Source organism: Dendrobates tinctorius, unplaced genomic scaffold (assembly GCF_039654945.1).
Source record: "Dendrobates tinctorius isolate UK_male_01 unplaced genomic scaffold, ASM3965494v1 ptg000316l, whole genome shotgun sequence".
Classification (NCBI taxonomy): Eukaryota; Metazoa; Chordata; class Amphibia; order Anura; family Dendrobatidae; genus Dendrobates; species Dendrobates tinctorius.
This window is the reverse complement of record NW_027361983.1, coordinates 198,879-218,907: the sequence shown is the minus strand read 5'-3', so window position 1 is coordinate 218,907 and position 20,029 is coordinate 198,879. Positions and strand designations below refer to the sequence as shown.

Genomic DNA, 20,029 nt, shown 5'->3' with positions numbered 1-20,029 from the left:
TTGTGTGCAATTTTGGACGCTGGTGCTCAAGAAAGACATTACTGAACTTGAAAGGGTTCAAAGGCGGGCTACTAAAATGATAAATGGAGTTGGTTCACTACAATACCCAGAAAGGTTATCAAAATTAGGTCTGTTTACTCTAGAAAAGAGAAGACTTAGGGGAGACTTAATATATATGTACAAGTGTATCAGAGGGCAATACAGAGATCTCTCCAATGAACTGTTTGTACCGAGGACGGTGACAAGAACAAAAGGGCATTCTCTTCGTTTGGAGGAAAGACAATTTCTGCACCAGCATAGAAGAGGGTTCTTCACGGTAAGAGCAGTGAGGCTCTGGAATTCTCTTCCTGAGGAAGTGGTGATGGCCAACTCACTGAATGAATGTAAGAAAGGAATGGAGGCTTTTCTTGTGAGTAACAGTATAGAAGGCTACGAATAACAGAATATTATAGGTAGATGGGTGACCCAGCTTAGGGGAAGGAATTTTTTTCCCTATGGAGAAAATTGGCTTCTACTCTGTGGGTTTTTTGCCTTCCCCAGGATCAACAATGCAGAACAGCTGCACTAAAAATAGGCTGAACTAGATGGACATAAGGTCTTCAGCCTTCAAAACTATGTCACTATGTTACCAGCGCTATTTACAGTGAGTACACTACAACCCAGACTATTGACAGTAATATTCATCTAAGTGCACCCACGGTTCTACTTTGCGCGCCAACATCCGCGGCAACTGGACCCCAACGTTTGGACTGAGTTAATACAAAAGAGGGGGGAACCTGCTACGTTATGTTCGCAGGGTCGGAGTAGAAGTAGACTGTGATGTGTATATGACTTTTACAGAGCACCTGTCATGGTCACGTGTGTCAGGACGCAGATGTTTCCGCAAGGCGAACCCATGTGACACACGTGACCCTGGATACACCGCCTCCAGTGGGGCGAATTTAAATAATAAAACGTGCAGGTGGATACGCCGCCTCCACCTGGCGAATTTGGGTATTACACGTTATACATACAATAATCAAATAATAAAGGGGGAACCTGGGAAACTATAACAATGGTGGGCCCTGCGATAGGGAATGGGGAATTGGAGACCTCCTAAGCTCCCCTGAGCCAGTGTCCCTGCACTCCTCACATTCCCTAAACAGGCTCCGCACCTGTCGCCGCACGCGTACCTTAACGCCCTTGCTCACCCTGACCCTAAACCCTCACTAGGGAATGGGTCGGTGCGGAGACTAATCCCACCACTGCACTAATAACACACATGAGGAAAGAGAATACAGGGGAAACACCACTTAGCTTTGCTCTGTTGCGTGCGCTCCCAGCAACAGAGCCCTCCACCTGAGTGCATCTTCTCCTCCACCCGGATCCATCACCATAACAGGATCCTTCACCTCGTGCAGCCTTGGAGCAGAGTCCAACACCAGTTGCAGCTGCTTAGAACCAGAGTCCCAAGGATGAGTTCAGCTGCTGACACGAAGTCGAGCATGCTTGAGTCCAGCTCAGCGGCCAAGTCCCACATGGTGAGTGCCACTCTCCATAGTCGCCACTCCACCAGCCCATGCAGACACTTCCCGCTGACACCATCACTGCGACTCCACCACGCCATGCGTCCAGACACCATAGCTGAAACACATCCCCCCTGGCTAAGCTGCGCAGGACTCCTCACCAGCTCCATCCTTCATCCAGGCTCTCCAAAAACAGAGTGAACACAAACTCACAATATCACAGGCAGTGATTGCACACCCCTAGCACACCTTTATAGGGTGTCCCACCTGATCCATAATTAAGTGCACAAAAACCTAAAGTGCAATACACCTCACCACCACCGGGGACAGTCGAGACACCTTGGAACTTTCCAAAGTAAAAAAAGTTCACCCAGTGCAATTTAAAACTGTCAGATCATGACAGTACCCCCTCCTTAATGAGGGGCCTCTGGACCCTCAAGACCACCCCTCATTAGGGAAACACCCACAGCGGGGACGCCCAGACCCTGAGTTCACCCCACCATTACCTGCCACTTCAGGTTTATGACAAACACCGCTGATATTGGCAATATATGTTCCTTTTGGAGGCACCACTCATCTCCACAGCGCCGACCTGGGGAACGAGTTAATGTATGTGTAGGTTTGCTCAGAGCTGATCAGACTCCACAACACAATTCCACAGGATGTTTTTTGGTGGCACCCATACATGCTCGTTCACACACAGGTCCGGACCTGAACGTTTATTGCACACATACATATGTCATAACTTGGTGAACTCACTCTGGACTCAACAGAGGCGTCCCCCTGTGTCACCACACTCACACCCCCACTATTCACCAAGGGACACCACCCTCCAACCCTTTCACCATGAGGACTGCGCCTCCTAGGGTTGGCTAATGGCGAGGGTAGAGATTTGTCCCTACTCCCCCGCAGCACACCTGCTGCTCACACCAGGAGGAGAGGGACCGGATATGGAGGAAATATACACTCACTGGTCGCCTCCACACGACCAGGAGGGCGGCTTCCTCGATGGTATAGAAGATTTGGCGTAAAACCCCGCGGACTATCACACCAGTCAGCTCACCACAGGGGCGTACCCCTTCACCTCGGGGAATACCAGGCAGCTCCGTGGGGCACCATTCCTCCCACCTGCCTGGGTGCGCCCGCCTGCATGAACCAGTCCTGCTCCCCAGCAGCGACTCTAGGGGGTTTTAGTACCATAGCCGCAGGAATATGGAGGAAAATATATATATATACTCGCTGGTCGCCTCCACACGACCAGGAGGGGCGGCATCGAAGATTTGGTATGAGCCCCGCGGACTATTCACCAAACTAGCTCAATACAGGGACGTACCCCTTCACCTCGGGGAATACCAGGCAGCTCCATGGGGCACCATTCCTCCCACCTGCCTGGGTGCGTCCCCTGTAAGAGCAAGTCCCACTCCCCAGCAGCGACTACACACCTAGTCTGCTCACCACAGGGATGTACCCCTTCACCTCGGGGAATACCAGGCAGCTCCGTGGGGCACCATTCCTCCCACCTGCCTGGGTACCTCCCCGTGCGAGAGCAAGTCCCGCTCCCCAGCAGCGACTCTAGGGGCTTTTGCCAGACCGCAATTTGCCAAAGCCGCCATTTTAATTTCCTGGTTACCTGAGCAGAGGCCCCAGACCGTGATAACTGCTGCTGCAGCGGCTCTAAACACCTTGCCGCTTCCCACTCACCTCAGTGAGGCCCGGCAGCAATAACCACAGGTCTCCACATGGCCAAAGCTCACCAGAAAAAAAAGTAAGGGCCTGTGATAATGTCATGGTCACGTGTGTCAGGACGCAGATGTTTCCGCAAGGCGAACCCATGTGACACACGTGACCCTGGATACACCGCCTCCAGTGGGGCGAATTTAAATAATAAAACGTGCAGGTGGATACACCGCCTCCACCTGGCGAATTTGGGTATTACACGTTATACATACAATAATCAAATAATAAAGGGGGAACCTGGGAAACTATAACAATGGTGGGCCCTGCGATAGGGAATGGGGAAATGGAGACCTCCTAAGCTCCCCTGAGCCAGTGTCCCTGCACTCCTTACATTCCCTAAACAGGCTCCGCACCTGTCGACGCACGCGTACCTTAACGCCTTTGCTCACCCTGACCCTAAACCCTCACTAGGGAATGGGTCGGTGCGGAGACTAATCCCACCACTGCACTAATAACACACATGAGGAAAGAGACAATACAGGGGAAACACCACTTAGCTTTGCTCTGTTGCGTGCACTCCCAGCAACAGAGCCCTCCACCTGAGTGCATCTTCTCCTCCACCTGGATCCATCACCTTAGTGCAGCCTTGGAGCAGAGTCCACCACCAGTTGCAGCTGCTTAGAACCAGAGTCCCAAGGATGAGTTCAGCTGCTGACACGAAGTCGAGCATGCTTGAGTCCAGCTCAGCGGCCAAGTCCCACATGGTGAGTGCCACTCTCCATAGTCGCCACTCCACCAGCCCATGCAGACACTTCCCGCTGACACCATCACTGCGACTCCACCACGCCATGCCAGCCCTTCGTCCAGACACCATAGCTGAAACACATCCCCCCTGGCTAAGCTGCGCAGGACTCCTCACCAGCTCCATCCTTCATCCAGGCTCTCCAAAAACAGAGTGAACACAAACTCACAATATCACAGGCAGTGATTGCACACCCCTAGCACACCTTTATAGGGTGTCCCACCTGATCCATAATTAAGTGCACAAAAACTTAAAGTGCAATACACCTCACCACCACCGGGGACAGTCAAGACACCTTGGAACTTTCCAAAGTAAAAAAAGTTCACCCAGTGCAATTTAAAACTGTCAGATCATGACAGCACCGTTACTTGTATTGTATGTTATTCCTGTAAACCCACCTCAATTCTGCTGCGTAGCAATAAATCTGTTGAACGGTTTTACTCCTGTTCCCTGAGTGTGTGCTGAACTGTGGCAGGGGTTTCCCGAATCAGCCCCTGGCAGAAGATACCTGTCCTTCTGCAGTCCAGAGAGAGAGAGCTCCAATCAAGATTCGGGTGGAGGCACAGCGCCCTAGAGAGGTGAGACCCCCGTAACACCCAGGGTACTGTGGTAGCCCTAAAGGGATGTTACATGAAGCACACCTTCTGTGTATGAAAGTGGTGGTGTGAGTGATCTTAAGAATGAATATCTATTACAGCCTGAATAAATCCAGACACAAACTCTGATAAGAACCTGTTGGTTTGATGGGGCAATGCTTTGTAGGAATGTTAGACTTTGTAGTGCTTGTTCACTCTACTATAGAAGGGAAGGTTCTACATCCACTTTGGATGATAATGATATGCTGATCCGTAGTCTATACTGCAATGTCATATGCTTGTTGTATTAAGCTGTGGAATCTCTCAATAAAAAGAGTTTACTGGCTGGGTTGTGCTCCAGGTTAAGGGGTTACTGGTGAGGGTTGTGCCCCACATTCGGTGTCACTGGTGGGGCATGTGCCCCAAGTTTGGGGGTTACTGGCAGGAGTTCTGCCCTAGATTCAGGGAGGATTCTGGAGGGGGTTGCGCCAAAGGTTTGGATATTACTGGCAGAAGTTGTGCCCCAAGTTAGTAGATTATTGGTGGGAGCTGTACCCTAGGTTCTGGGGTTTACTGGTGGAGTTTGTGGTTTCTGGCAGAAGCTGAGCGCCAGGTTCTAGGGGTTACTTGCAGGGATTGTGCCCCAGCTTCGAGGTTACTGGTGGGAGTTGTTCCCCATGTGGGCGGATTACTAATGGGATTCGTGTTACAAGTTCTCGGATTATTGGAAGGGGTTATGCCCTAGGTTTTGGGGGTTACTGGTGGATATTGTGCCCCAGGTTCGGGCACTACCGCAGAGGGTTTTTCCTAAGGTTAAAGGGTTTCTGGTAGGGGTTGTACACAAGAGAATTGTACCCCAGGTTTGGTTTTTACTGCCATGGTTGTGCACAAGTTTTGAGGGTTAGTAGCGAGAGTTGCGCTCCATGTGGAGGGGTTATGGGGGTCGTGTTACAAGTACTTTGATTACTGGCAGGGGCTGTGCCCCATGATTTTAAGGTTACTAGTGGATATTGTGCCATAGGTTCAGGGGTTGCTGGCAAAGGTTTTGCCCAAAATTTAATGGTCCCTGATAGGTACTGTGTGCCAAGTTTTGGGGGTTACTGGCGGGGCTTGTGCCTCAGGTTTGAGGGTTACTGATGGAACTGTGCCCCAGATTTGGGGGTTACATGGGGGGGGTTGTGCACCAGATTTAGTGTTGATTGGTAGGAGTTGTGCACTAGGTTCCAGCATTCTGTTGTGGATTATGCCCCAGGTTTGCAGTTTACTGGCAGGGGTTGTGCTCAGAATTTGTGGGTTATTTGTAGGGCTGTAACCTATGCTCTTAGGGTTACTGCTTGGATTGTGCACCAAGTTCAGGAGGATACTGCTGGGAGTTGTGCAGCAGGTTAGCGGGTTTAAAAAAAAAAATCACAGCTTATGCAAAATAAATCTGCAAGAGAAAATGTAAGAACAAATTCACCGTGTTCCCTTACTATTAAGTAAAATTCTCAAATTTTATTTATCAAATAGTTAAAATTTAATACAAAAAAAATCAAAATATTAACGCCGCATCATACCAACCCCAAGTAATGATCACCGTGGCGTGGTGCCCTGCCCTACTCTGGCCTGTTTGTCCCTGCCTGATAGCGGAGGTTGGAGCCCTAGGACCTGCGCACTGGCCCCCCCACTTAACCGGCGGCTCTCCCTGCTCACCCTATAGGGCCCTATAGTGGCAGGGGCGTGAAAAAAGGTATTATATTAGTGGGTGAGAAAGAAAACGGATACGAATGTCATGCTCACCATGTCTGTTATGTCCGCCATGTCTGTTTTGCCTCATGACCCCTGGAGCGGTGTGCACGCGCATCTCATGTCTGCTATCCTGCATGATCCCTAGAGAAGTGTGCACACTCACCTCATGACTGTTGGGCTGCAAGATGCCTGCATTTCTGCTCTGCCTTCTGTGATCATCTCTGCCTGTCTGAAACCCCTGATCATGTGACCCTTCCTAGGTTCCAGCATTGTCTGGTTCTGCAATCAGCTCTGCATGTCTGAAACCCCTGATCATGTGACCCTTCCTAGGTTTTCCGCATTGTCTAGTTCTGCAATTAGCTCTGCATGTCTGAAACCCCTGATCATGTGACCCTTCCTAGGTTCCAGCATTGTCTGGTTCTGCAATCAGCTCTGCATGTCTGAAACCCCTGATCATGTGACCCTTCCTAGGTTCCAGCATTGTCTGGTTCTGCAATTAGCTCTGCATGTCTGAAACCCCTGATCATGTGACCCTTCCTAGGTTCCAGCATTGTCTGGTTCTGCATTCAGCTCTGCATGTCTGAAACCTCTGATCATGTGACCGCTCCCTGTGATCCTGGAGGATCTGAACTGGAAGTTCTCCCCAGGTCCTGACCCGGAAGTGGAGGTGCTAATGCCCTATATCAGACCGCCCCTCCCAATGCTCAGGGCCTGAGTATTGTGTTGCTTCCCTGCATGGCTGCTTGGTCTGCTGGGTCGCGCCCTCTATTCTGTGCCCCTGCACTTTGCTCTGTCGTGCGTCTCTGCACACGCTCCGTGCTTGTACTCCGTCTTTTGTCCCGTGCCTTGTCTAGTGTTTGTCCTTCGTGCCATGTTTTGTCTCTGCTCTGCTTTACCTTGTAGTCCTTCCTTGCTCTGATTCCGTTCTGTGCTTCAGTCTAGCTTCCGTTCCTTGCCTTGCTCTGCCTGGTTCCTCCCTATGGTCTCTGTCTTTGCTTGCTCTGCCTCGCTCTCTCCTATGGTGCTCTGTAGTGCTCTCTGGCACACGCACCATTCCTCCTCTCTTACTTTTGTGCTCTTTTCTATGTCTAGTCCCAAGGCTCTGCCTTGGCCCGGCTCTGGGCTTCGGCCTACGCTCCGCTGCTAGCTCTGTTCTTGTTCTGACCTGATTCCCTGTTTCTGCCTTTGCTTCCGTTCCTGGTTCCGTACTCTGCCTAAGCTTTGTCTTGTTTCTCGCCTTGCCTTGTTGCTTCGTGTGCTCTTTGCATGCGCCTGGCCTTCCTAGCCTCCTGTTTGTGCCTCAGCCGTGCCCGCCCTAGCCGTGTCCGCCTGCTTGTGCCTCAGCCGTGCTCGTCGGTCAGTGACAGCTGTGTCGCCTGCCATGCCTCAGTCGGGTTCGCTGGAGTCTTGCCCGTCTGTCAGTGCCGCAGCCCGATCAGCTAGCCAGTGCCCCAACCGTGCTCTCTTGCACCTCTCGTACTAGACTTTGCTGTGCTGTCTCGCACGCGTCTCTGTCCTGTACCTTTGCCTAGTCCTGCCTTGTGGCTCCATACCACCTTGCACGCACCTTGTCTTGGACGCTAGCGTGTCCTAGCACGCATCCTTCCTAGGAACTCTGGTGTGAACCCTAACACGTACCCTGCCCTGGACCCTGGTATGTTTTCTGCACATGTCATGTCTGGAACATTTGGCGTGCCCTTGCACGCACCTTGCCGAGTTTCACCGTTGGTGCCCTGCACTGGATTCCCTGTTTATGCCTTGCACCTGAATAAAGTGTGTAACCAAGTTTGCAGAAGAAACCCTGTGACTTCGCTTTGTGTTTCGTATCCTGTCCGTCCTGTTGCCAGACACTCAATAGTGTCCCCCTGAGCCGGCCGTCTGTTCCAGCTACAGTGGTGGCTCACCCCCTTAGTCTTGCCCCTGACACTCCCTGTATAGGGGGTGGATTCTCACTAGGTCAGCCTGCCCTCGGTGGGTGGGTGCCACGGCCCAGAGGGTTCACTCTAAAAAGGAAAACGACTCAGCCGTAAGCTGACGCTCGTCACAGTGAATATCTATCATTTAGATGGAGAATGGCGGCCTTTTTTATTTGATACTGGAAACTGTCTAGCTAGAATCTGATCCTGTCCAGAGATTTGTCCGGTGATCTCTTTCTAATCTTGACCTTTCTTATCTACAATAAACCTTAATTGATTCTTCCTTTGTTGTAATATATTAAAGATATTGAGTGATCGACCTCCTGGGACCTAAGAGGTCAAAAATCACTCTGTGTTCACTGTATGTTACAAGATGTGATCTATATAAGTAAGATAGCGAGATGTAATCTGGAAAGGACAGTATGTATGTATATAGCATTACTATCACACAGTGGGAGTATTCCCACCTGCGGTCAGACCCGAATAGACCGCTTCAATGGTACCCTCAAACAGATGCTAAAAATGCTGGTTGAGACCCAAGGACGCGACTGGGAGTGGTACCTCCCACACCTGCTATTCGCTTACCAAGAGGATCCGCAGGCCTTGACGGGGTTCTCCCCCTTCAAGCTACTGTACGGCAGGCCAGTCCAGGGACCCCTTGGGTTGGTAAGGGAATCCTGGAAAGAAGAACTGAACCCTTCAGAAATGTCCATCGTGGAGTATGTCATGCGCTTCCGTGACAAGATGCAGACCTTGACGCAGTTGGTGGACGACAATATGGCACAGGCTCAGGCTGATCAGAAGCACTGGTATGACCAGAATGCCCAGGAGCGGACCTACCAGGTGGGTCAGAAGGTTTGGGTGCTGGTCCCTGTACCAAAGGATAAGCTTCAGGCTGCTTGGGAAGGCCTGTACGTCGTACACCAACAGCTCAACCCAGTCACCTACATGGTCACTTGACCACGCTCGGGGTAGGTGCAAGACCTTCCACATCAATATGATGAAGGCTCATCAAGAACGTGGAGCCTGCGTCCTACTGGTCTGCATCCTGCCCGAGGGCAGGGAGGAACACCCCCTCCTGGACATGCTAGCCCAAGCTAATGCCGGTGGGTCCATAGAGGACATGGAGGTAAGGGCCTTGCTATCCGCACCCCAGTGGTCGCAGCTGCGAGCCATGCTGGAAACCTTCTGGGCTGTGTTTACCAATTGACTCGGAAGGACTGAGGTAGCGGTCCACGAAGTGGATACCGGGAATCACGCCCCCTACAGCAGACACCCTATCTGATCTCTGATGAGGTGCAGAATATCATGCGCCAGGAGATCGATGAGATGTTGCAGCTGGGGGTGATTCAACGGTCTAAGAGTACGTGGGCCTCATCTGTAGTCCTGGTGATAAAGAAGGATCGGATTACCCAGTTCTGTGTGGACTAAAGGGGGCTCAATGCCATCACAGCCTCTGATGCACACCCAATGCCACGCATCGAGGAGCTGCTTGAGCGATTATCTGGCATGCACTATCTATTCATTATGGATTTGAGTCGGGAATATTGCCAGATTCCCCTGAGCCCCAAGGCACAGGAGAAGTCCGCCTTTATCACCCCCTTCGGACTATACAAGTCCACGGTCATGTTTTTGGCATGAAGAATGCTCCTGCCACATTCCGGCAGATGGTCATCCAAATGTTTCAGGGACTGGAGTGGTGCGCAGTGGTGTACCTGGATGGCATTGCAGTCTTCAGTTCCTCCTGGGAGGAACACCTTCAGCATCTTCAGGAGGTGCTCAGGTTCATCCACCAAGCAGGCTTGACCATCAAGCCGGGAAAGTGCCAGATGGGCATGAGAGAGGTCCAATACCTGGGGCACCGGGTAGGCGGGGGTTCTATGAGGCCAGAGACTGGGAAAGTGGATGCAATCGCTTCCTGGATCTCCCCCAGGACCAAGAAGCAGGTGATGTCCTTCCTGGGCACCGCAGGGTACTATAGGCGCTTTGTACAAAACTATAGCAGCCTTGCGAAGCCCTTGACGTACCTCACCAGGAAGAAGCTACCCCAAACAGTTGACTGGACAGACATCTGTGAGGTGGCTTTTAGGACTTTGAAAACAGCCCTGAGCAGCTCTCCTGTGCTAAAGGCAATTGACAGCCGTTCATAGTACAGACCAACGCCAGCGAGTTTGGCCTCGGTGCTGTGCTTAGCCAGGTCGACTCAGGGAACCAAGAGCACCCCATGTTGTACCTGAGCCAGAAGCTTCTGCTGAGGGAAGTGGCCTATTCCACCAAAGAGAAGGTGTGCCTTGCCATGGTTTGGGCTCTGCAACGTTTGCGTCCCTATCTGTACGAATGCACCTTCACTGTGGTGACTGACCACAACCTCTTGAGTTGGCTGCACACCGTGTCTGGTATCAATGGAAGGTTGCTCCGCTGGAGCCTTGCCTTCCAACAGTGACTTTACCATGAACCACAAAAGGGGCAGTGAGCATGGCAATGTAGACGGGTTGTCCCGGCAAGGCGAGCCTGCCGAGGTGCGCATGGAGGAGTTCCAAGAGCTCCTGCCTCCATAGCGCAGTCCAAAAGGGGGAGATGTCATGAAAATATGAACCATTTTCCAGGTGTTCGAGTACACTTCCAGAACTTTCCACTGCATCTACAGTACACACACCAGCTGCAGCGTCCAACCTCCTCCTTCTCTCTCTGCCTGCGTGTAATTCTATCACACTCTATCCCCACTCCCTCGGGAATGTGTGTGTGATTCCCCTCACCCTTCCCTCCTACTATACAGCTGTGAAACTGAAAGTAAAAGCTTACGAGCACATGGTTTTGGAAATCTGTTTGTAATAACCCAGACTAGGCATGAAAGTAGGAAACCAATGTTTTTGTGAACTAAATCATGAAAGCTATCCACAGTGGCATTTTCCTGCTTATGCGCTCATTAGGAACTGAGAAAAGGGTTCCATCCTTCCCCTAGCGGGCAGATAGTTCTCGTTTTGTATCAATAGAAAGCTCATTTCATAATAAGAAAAATGTTCGTCCTGCAATCACCCTACGAGCCTCGCAGTCAGTTATAGTTCTCATAAGGTTTTAATAACTTCTCAAAAGGGGAGTGCATTCCATAGCTCAGCCCACCCTGTGAGGTCATCCAGGGGGAAGACCCTTAGTTTTGGGCAAAGCACAGATGACCAGACAAAGGGCGGGTCATTTGCCCGGGGTGCCAGCTAGGAGACAGCTGTGCCGATGAACCATTTTCCCTTCGGGAAGGTGCCCCTCTCCCACATGGCATGCCACTGACTGAGATATGTAGGTTTCTTCTTTTAATCCATTTTATTTTGTAAATGCCTGCATATATTGCAATTGTCTCGTTTGTAACATCTTTTTATATTTCTGTAAACCAGTGGTCCCCAATCTTTCTGACCTAGAGCCACATTCAGCTCTGAAAGAGGGTCCGAGCCACATCCAGCTCCTGCCCCCCTCATAGTAGTGGCAACCAGAGCCTTCATTACGTGTATTATGATAACCAAAGCTCTTCGACAGAAATCACTCCAAAGCAGTATAACAAGATCCAGTGGTCATCACAATAACCCCACTCAGTATTCTCCCATCCAGCACTCCCAATACACCGTCACAGCCATATTCAAGCAACTCCTCTGGCAGATAGTATCATTCTGTCTCCAGCGTACCATACTTAAATTATCTCTAAACCCCTAAGACCAGTATATGTGCATCAGATCTGCTCTTCTGTTTAGGGCTTCTCACAAAATTCACCATTTTTAGATTTGCTCCTCATACCTGTTTCCTAGACCTGGAGCTCAATCATCAACCTGGCAGACAGTCGCGAGCCACAATTCATGGGACCGCGAGCCACATGTGGCTCCCGAGCTTCAGGTTGGGGACCCCTGTTGTAAACACTGCCTATCTTTTCTGGAGTAAAACTATAAAAATGTACTAGCTTCATTTTCCTTACTCTAAATGTATTGCTACGTCCTCTGGGTTAAATTCACGCTACTGTTGGGTTGGCTCCTGACCCAATATTGATTTTAATATCAAAACTAGGAGCTGTTGGAAGTAAAGTGTGTTCTGGGGTATTTGGTAGATTCTGGCAGGGACGGAACGGAGGTTTTACATGTGTATTTCCTGTCTGAGACGGGGGATATACATACCGCCCTCACTGCAGAGTGCCTAATACCCAGTACACAACCAGGCAGCCTTTCTGGCGACTACTTAATCTAGGTGTAGTTCCCTGACTGACCTGAGGGTAAGGGGACACCAGAGAGCTGCAAGTTCCAAAACAGGAACTGGAGGTGGGATCGTGAAGTAGGATCCCTAACAGTCGTATGCCAGATTCAGGCGTTACTGGCAGGGCTTGTCCCTAAGTTTGGAGTTTACTGGCAGTAGTTGTGCCCTAGGTTCGAGAGAATCTGGAGAAGGTTGTGCCAAAGGTTTGATGATTACTGGTGGGTACTGTACCCTAGGTTCTGGGGGTTACTGGCAGGGGTTGTGTCCCAGGTTTGGGGTTTCTGGCAGAGGCTGACCTCTTGTTTCTGGGGGTTGCTGGTGGTGGTTGTGCCTTAGTTGTCACTGGTGGAGGGTTTGACCCTAATTTGGAGGTAACTGGTAGGAGCTGTGCTTTGGTTTCTGGAAATTACTGGAGAAGCTTGTGCCCCAGACTCAGTTATTATTGCTAGGTACAGTGCCCAAGTTTTTAGGGTTACTGATTGGGATTGTGCCCCAGTTTTGAAAGTTACTGGTGGGGATTGTGCTCCGTGTTCGGTGGTTACTGGCAGGGGTTGTGCCTCAGGTGTGGTATTACACGCAGGGGTTGTGCCCTAGGTTCAGGTGATTTTTGGGGAGGATGTGCCCAAGGTTCGGTGGTTACTGGCAGGGGTTGTGCCTCAGGTGTGGGATTACTGGCAGGAGTTGTACCCCAGGTTCAGGGGGATAATGGGTTGAGACCAGTTTTGTTGGTGACTAGCGGAGACTGTGCCCCAGGATCGGGGGTTTATAGATGGGATTGCCCCAAGTTTGAGGAATTACTGACAAGGGTGGTGTCCCAGGTTGGGGGTTATGTCTAAGGTTAGGGGGCCTCTTGCAAGGGCTGATCTCTAGGTTCTGAGGGCTACTGGCGAGAATCGTGCCTCAGGTTCAAGTGTTTCTGGTGGGGATTGTGTCACAGGTTTAAGAAGTTATTGTCAGGAGTGGTGCCCCAGGTTCTGGGGGCTATGGTGGGGGCTATGCTCCCGGTTCGGGGGTTATAGAAAGTGTGCATTAGGTTTTGTGGTTACTGGCAGAGCAATTTAATGTTGTGGGGGCATGTTAAAAAACACAAGAGGTGACCGTAGAATAATATAATATGGGAGGGTTACAAAGCACAGGTGACCTTAGATTACTGTAATATAGGGGTGTTATAATACACAGGATGCGACCTTAGAATAGTACAATATTGTGGGTTATAATACACAGGATGTGACCTTAGATTAATATATTATGGGGGGTATAACACACAGGATGTGACCTTAGATATGGGGGTTTATAATTATTATAATATGGAAGGGTTAAAATACACAGGATGTGACCTTAGATTAATATAATATGGGAGGATATAATACAGAGGATGTGACCTTAGATTAATATAATATGGGGGGATATAATACACAGGATGTGACCTTAGATTAATATAATATGGGGGGATATAATACACAGGATGTGACCTTAGATTAATATAACATGGGGGACATAATACAGAGGATGTGACCTTAGATTAATATAATATGAGGGATATAATACAGAGGATGTGACCTTAGATTAATATAATATGGGAGGTTATAATACACAGGATGTGACCTTAGATTAATATAATATGGGAGGTTACAATACAGAGGATGTGAGCTTAGATTAATATAATATGTGGGGTTATAATACAGAAGATGTGACCTTAGATTAACATAATATGGGAGGTTATAATACAGAGGATGTGACCTTAGATTAATATAATATGGGAGGTTACAATACAGAAGATGTGACCTTAGATTAACATAATATGGGAGGTTATAATACAGAGGATGTGACCTTAGATTAATATAATATGTGGGGTTATAATGCAGAGGATGTGACCTTAGATTAACATAATATGGGAGGTTATAATACAGAGGATGTGACCTTAGATTAATATAATATGGGAGGTTACAATACAGAAGATGTGACCTTAGATTAATATAATATGTGGGGTTATAATACAGAGGATGTGACCTTAGATTAACATAATATGGGAGGTTATAATACACAGGATGTGACCTTAGATTAATATAATATGGGAGGTTACAATACAGAGGATGTGACCTTAGATTAACATAATATGGGAGGTTATAATACAGAGGATGTGACCTTAGATTAATATAATATGGGGGGATATAATACACACGATGTGACCTTAGATTAGTATAATATGGGGTTTATAATACAGACGATGTGACCTTAGATTAATATAATATGGGGGGGCTATAATACAGAGGATGTGACCTTAGATTAATATAATATGGGAGGTTATAATACACAGGATGTGACCTTAGATTAATATAATATGGGAGGTTATAATACACAGGATGTGACCTTAGATTAATATAATATGTGGGGTTATAATACAGAAGATGTGACCTTAGATTAACATAATATGGGAGGTTATAATACACAGGATGTGACCTTAGATTAATATAATATGGGAGGTTACAATACAGAAGATGTGACCTTAGATTAACATAATATGGGAGGTTATAATACAGAGGATGTGACCTTAGATTAATATAATATGGGAGGTTACAATACAGAAGATGTGACCTTAGATTAACATAATATGGGAGGTTATAATACAGAGGATGTGACCTTAGATTAATATAATATGTGGGGTTATAATGCAGAGGATGTGACCTTAGATTAATATAATATGGGGGGATATAATACACACGATGTGACCTTAGATTAATATAATATGGGGTTTATAATACAGACGATGTGACCTTAGATTAATATAATATGGGGGGGCTATAATACAGAGGATGTGACCTTAGATTAATATAATATGGGAGGTTATAATAGACAGGATGTGACCTTAGATTAATATAATATGGGAGGTTATAATACACAGGATGTGACCTTAGATTAATATAATATGGGGGGATATAATACACAGGATGTGACCTTAGATTAATATAATATGGGGGATATAATACACAGGATGTGACCTTAGATTAATATAATATAGGGGGTTATAATACACAAGATGTGACCTTAGATTAATATAATATAGGGGATTATAATACACAGGATGTGACCTTAGATTAATATATGTGGGGTTATAATACATAGGATGTGACCATAGATTAATATAACATGGGAGGTTATAATACACAGGATGTGACCTTAGATTAATATAATATGGGAGGTTACAATACAGAAGATGTGACCTCAGATTAATATAATATGTGAGGTTACAATACAGAGGATGTGACCTTAGATTAATATAATATGGGGGGATATAATACACAGGATGTGACCTTAGATTACTATAATATGGAGGGATATAATACACAGGATGTGACCTTACATTAATATAACATGGGGGACATAATACAGAGGATGTGACCTTAGATTAATATAATATGAGGGATATAATACACAGGATGTGACCTTAGATTAATATAATATGGGGGGATATAATACACAGGATGTGACCTTAGATTAATATAATATGGGAGGTTATAATACACAGGATGTGACCTTAGATTAATATAACATGGGGGATATAATACAGAGGATGTGACCTTAGATTAATATAATATGGGGGATATAATACACAGGATGTGACCTTAGATTAATATAACATGGGGGATATAATACACAGGATGTGACCTTAGATTAATATAACATGGGGGATATAATACACAGGATATGACCTTAGATTAATATAATATGAGGGATATAATACACAGGATGTGACCTTAGATTAATATAATATAGGGGGTTATAATACACAAGATGTGACCTTAGATTAATATAATATGGGGGATATAATACACAGGATGTGACCTTAGATTAATATAATATGGGGGATATAATACACAGGATGTGACCTTAGATTAATATAATATGGGGGATATAATACACAGGATGTGACCTTAGATTAATATAACATGGGGGATATAATACACAGGATGTGACCTTAGATTAATATAACATGGGGGATATAATACACAGGATATGACCTTAGATTAATATAATATGAGGGATATAATACACAGGATGTGACCTTAGATTAATATAATATAGGGGGTTATAATACACAAGATGTGACCTTAGATTAATATACGGTAATATGGGGGTTAAGATACACAAGATGTGACTTTAGATTAATATAATATGGAGGGGGTATAATATACAGGATGTCTTTAGCTTGTTATAATGTGGATAATGTAATATTCTGCTTCTGACATGGGGGGGGGGGGTATGACATTTTTGCCTGTCACCTCCATTACCTGCAGGTTGTCTGAGTCGTCCTTGTGATTCCTGCAAAATACCTGGAGTCTGACTAGAAGTTCCTGGAATATTTCCTGCTGGAGAAGTGGTGACCCGGTGAGGTCCAGATGTGAAATGCTGGAGAAGTGGTGAACTGATGAAATCCAGATGCAAAGCACTTGAGAATATGTAATCCAGGGAGATCCAGGTCTGGAGCGCTGGAGAAATGGTGATCCGGTGAGGTCAACGTGTAGAGCGCTGGAGAAGTGATCAGGTGAGTTCCCAGTACGAAGTGCAAGACTGGTGGTAACCAGGTGAGGTCCAGTTGTGGAGAAACCCAGAAGTGGTTAACAGATGGCGTCTAGGAGATACGTGGTAACTTGGTAAAGTCCAGGTGCGAAGACCTGGAGCAGTGACCAAATGAGATTCAGGTGTGGAGCGCAGGAGAAGTGGTGACCCGATGAGATCCAGGTGTGGAGCACTGTAGAAGTGGTGACCAGGTGAAGACCAGATGTGGAGAACAAGAGATTGGATGACTCGGTGAGGTCTAGGTGTAAAGCTCTGGGTAAATGGTGACCTGGAGAAGTCCAGGTATGGCGCACTGGAGTAGTGGTAAACCGTGAAGTCCAGGAATGGGGCACTGGAAAAGTAGTGATCCAGTGAGGATAGCTGGAGAAGTGATGACCCGGTGAGGTCCAGATGTGGAGTGGTGAAGAAGTGGTGACCTGGTGAGGTCCAGGTGTAGATTGCTGTGGAGGTGGGGACCTGGTGAGCTCCAGCTGTGGAGAACTGGAGAAGTGACCCAGTGAGGTCCAGGTAGGGTGTTCTGGAGAAGTTACCTGATGAGGTATATGTGTGAGCCACTAAAGAAGTGGCATCTTGGTGAGGTCCAGGTTGTGACTGCTAGAGAGGTGACCTGGTGAGGTCCAAGTGTGGAGCGCTGGAAAAGTGGTGTCCCAGTGAAGTCCAGGTGGTGAGTGCTGGAGAAGTGGCCCGGTGATGTCTTTGTGTGGAGTGCTCGAGAAGTCACCTGGTGAGGTCCAAGTGTTTAACACTGGAGAAGTGGTTTCCTGTGAAGTCCAGGTGGGGAGGCTGGTGTGTAGAGAGCAGCCCTCACCTGGGAGCAGCAGGAATCTGCAGAGCAGGCAGACACTTGTGTAGACTCTCACACACCTTCACTGTGTAATCCCCCGAGCAAAGAGAAGGAGGCAGTGACAGGACAGCTGCAGCAATGGGCTGCCCACCAACCGAAGGCCAAACTCTGCCCAGACCTGTGCCCAACTCAATAGCCACCCACTGTGACCCAGCAGCCTAGGGCAGAGGAACCAACATATGGGAAGAAATGTGTCCTTCCAGTGATGCCCCCCTCCTCACCAGCCAGTGCCCAGACCCCCACCTCTCCACAGCCCTGTAACTGGAGAGGCCTATTGTTCCCTAGATTTGACAGGAGATCAGAGGGAGCAGCAGGCGGGTGGCAGAGGGTGGCGTGCGCCTGTGTTTGGCCAGTGCCTCATTCCCCACATACCCAGGATGTCTCAGGAATAGCAGAAGATTGCTGCAGGAATACCCCAGGGGGACCGCGCCAGAGCCACCGAGAAAGGTCCCTGCGGTCATGTCCTGGGCAGCATCTATGCAAGAAGTGTCATCCCAGTGTCATGGTGGCAGACAATGGTCTACTCACCGCTGCAGCCCATCACTGCACCTTCATGGACTATGCAACCACAACGCCAAATGCGCAAGACGCGAGATGTCATCCCCAACCGGGCAAAAAGAGAAATGATAACCTAAAGGTCAACCCCGCCATCGCTGCATCCTATAGAGCGCCCCACGACAGACTGCATGGCGGTGCGGGTCCTGACCACAGGAGCTTACACTCTATAGATACAGGAGGAGGAGTCCTGACCACAGGAGCTTACACTCTATAGATACAGGAGGAGGAGGAGTGCTGACCACAGGAGCTTACACTCTATAGATACAGGAGGAGGAGTCCTGACCACAGGAGCTTACACTCTATAGATACAGGAGGAGGAGTCCTGACCACAGGAGCTTACACTCTATAGATACAGGAGGAGGAGTCCTGACGACATGAGCTTACACTCTATAGATACAGGAGGAGGAGGAGTCCTGACCACAGGAGCTTACACTCTATAGATACAGGAGGAGGAGGAGTCCTGACCACAGGAGCTTACACTCTATAGATACAGGAGGAGGAGGAGTCCTGACCACAGGAGCTTACACTCTATAGATACAGGAGGAGGAGGAGTCCTGACCACAGGAGCTTACACTCTATAGATACAGGAGGAGGAGGAGTCCTGACCACAGGAGCTTACACTCTATAGATACAGGAGGAGGAGGAGTCCTGACCACAGGAGCTTACACTCTATAGATACAGGAGGAGGAGGAGTCCTGACCACAGGAGCTTACACTCTATAGATACAGGAGGAGGAGGAGTCCTGACCACAGGAGCTTACACTCTATAGATACAGGAGGAGGAGGAGTCCTGACCACAGGAGCTTACACTCTATAGATACAGGAGGAGGAGTCCTGACCACAGGAGCTTACACTCTATAGATACAGGAGGAGGAGGAGTCCTGACCACAGGAGCTTACACTCTATAGATACAGGAGGAGGAGTCCTGACCACAGGAGCTTACACTCTATAGATACAGGAGGAGGAGTCCTGACCACAGGAGCTTACACTCTATAGATACAGGAGGAGGAGGAGTCCTGACCACAGGAGCTTACACTCTATAGATACAGGAGGAGGAGGAGTCCTGACCACAGGAGCTTACACTCTATAGATACAGGAGGAGGAGGAGTCCTGACCACAGGAGCTTACACTCTATAGATACAGGAGGAGGAGGAGTCCTGACCACAGGAGCTTACACTCTATAGATACAGGAGGAGGAGGATTTCTGACCACAGGAGCTTACAATCTATAGATACAGGAGGAGGAGGAGTCCTGACCACAGGAGCTTACACTCTATAGATACAGGAGGAGGAGTCCTGACCACAGGAGCTTACACTCTATAGACACAGGAGGAGGAGGAGTCCTGACCACAGGAGCTTACACTCTATAGATACAGGAGGAGGAGGATTTCTGACGACAGGAGCTTACACTCTATAGATACAGGAGGAGGCGGAGTCCTGACCACAGGAGCTTACACTCTATAGATACAGGAGGAGGAGGAGTCCTGACCACAGGAGCTTACACTCTATAGATACAGGAGGAGGAGTCCTGACCATAGGAGCTTACACTCTATAGATACAGGAGGAGGAGGAGTCCTGACCACAGGAGCTTACACTCTATAGATACAGGAGGAGGAGGAGT

At 48.3% G+C, this 20,029-nt stretch overlaps 1 protein-coding gene across 3 annotated transcripts in view; it reads right to left on the bottom strand.

The window, feature by feature from the left end:
- The window catches only part of DLK2 (delta like non-canonical Notch ligand 2), a 94,532-nt gene extending 75,789 nt beyond the window's left edge, over positions 1-18,743 (bottom strand). For 2 of the 3 annotated variants that reach the window (XM_073561392.1, XM_073561394.1), the window contains exon 1: positions 16,720-18,743. The gene's annotated coding sequence lies outside the window, so the exon portion shown is untranslated. The remainder of the gene's footprint in view (positions 1-16,719) is intronic. The other variant, XM_073561396.1, reaches the window with a different exon arrangement.
- Positions 18,744-20,029: the final 1,286 nt, after the last annotated feature.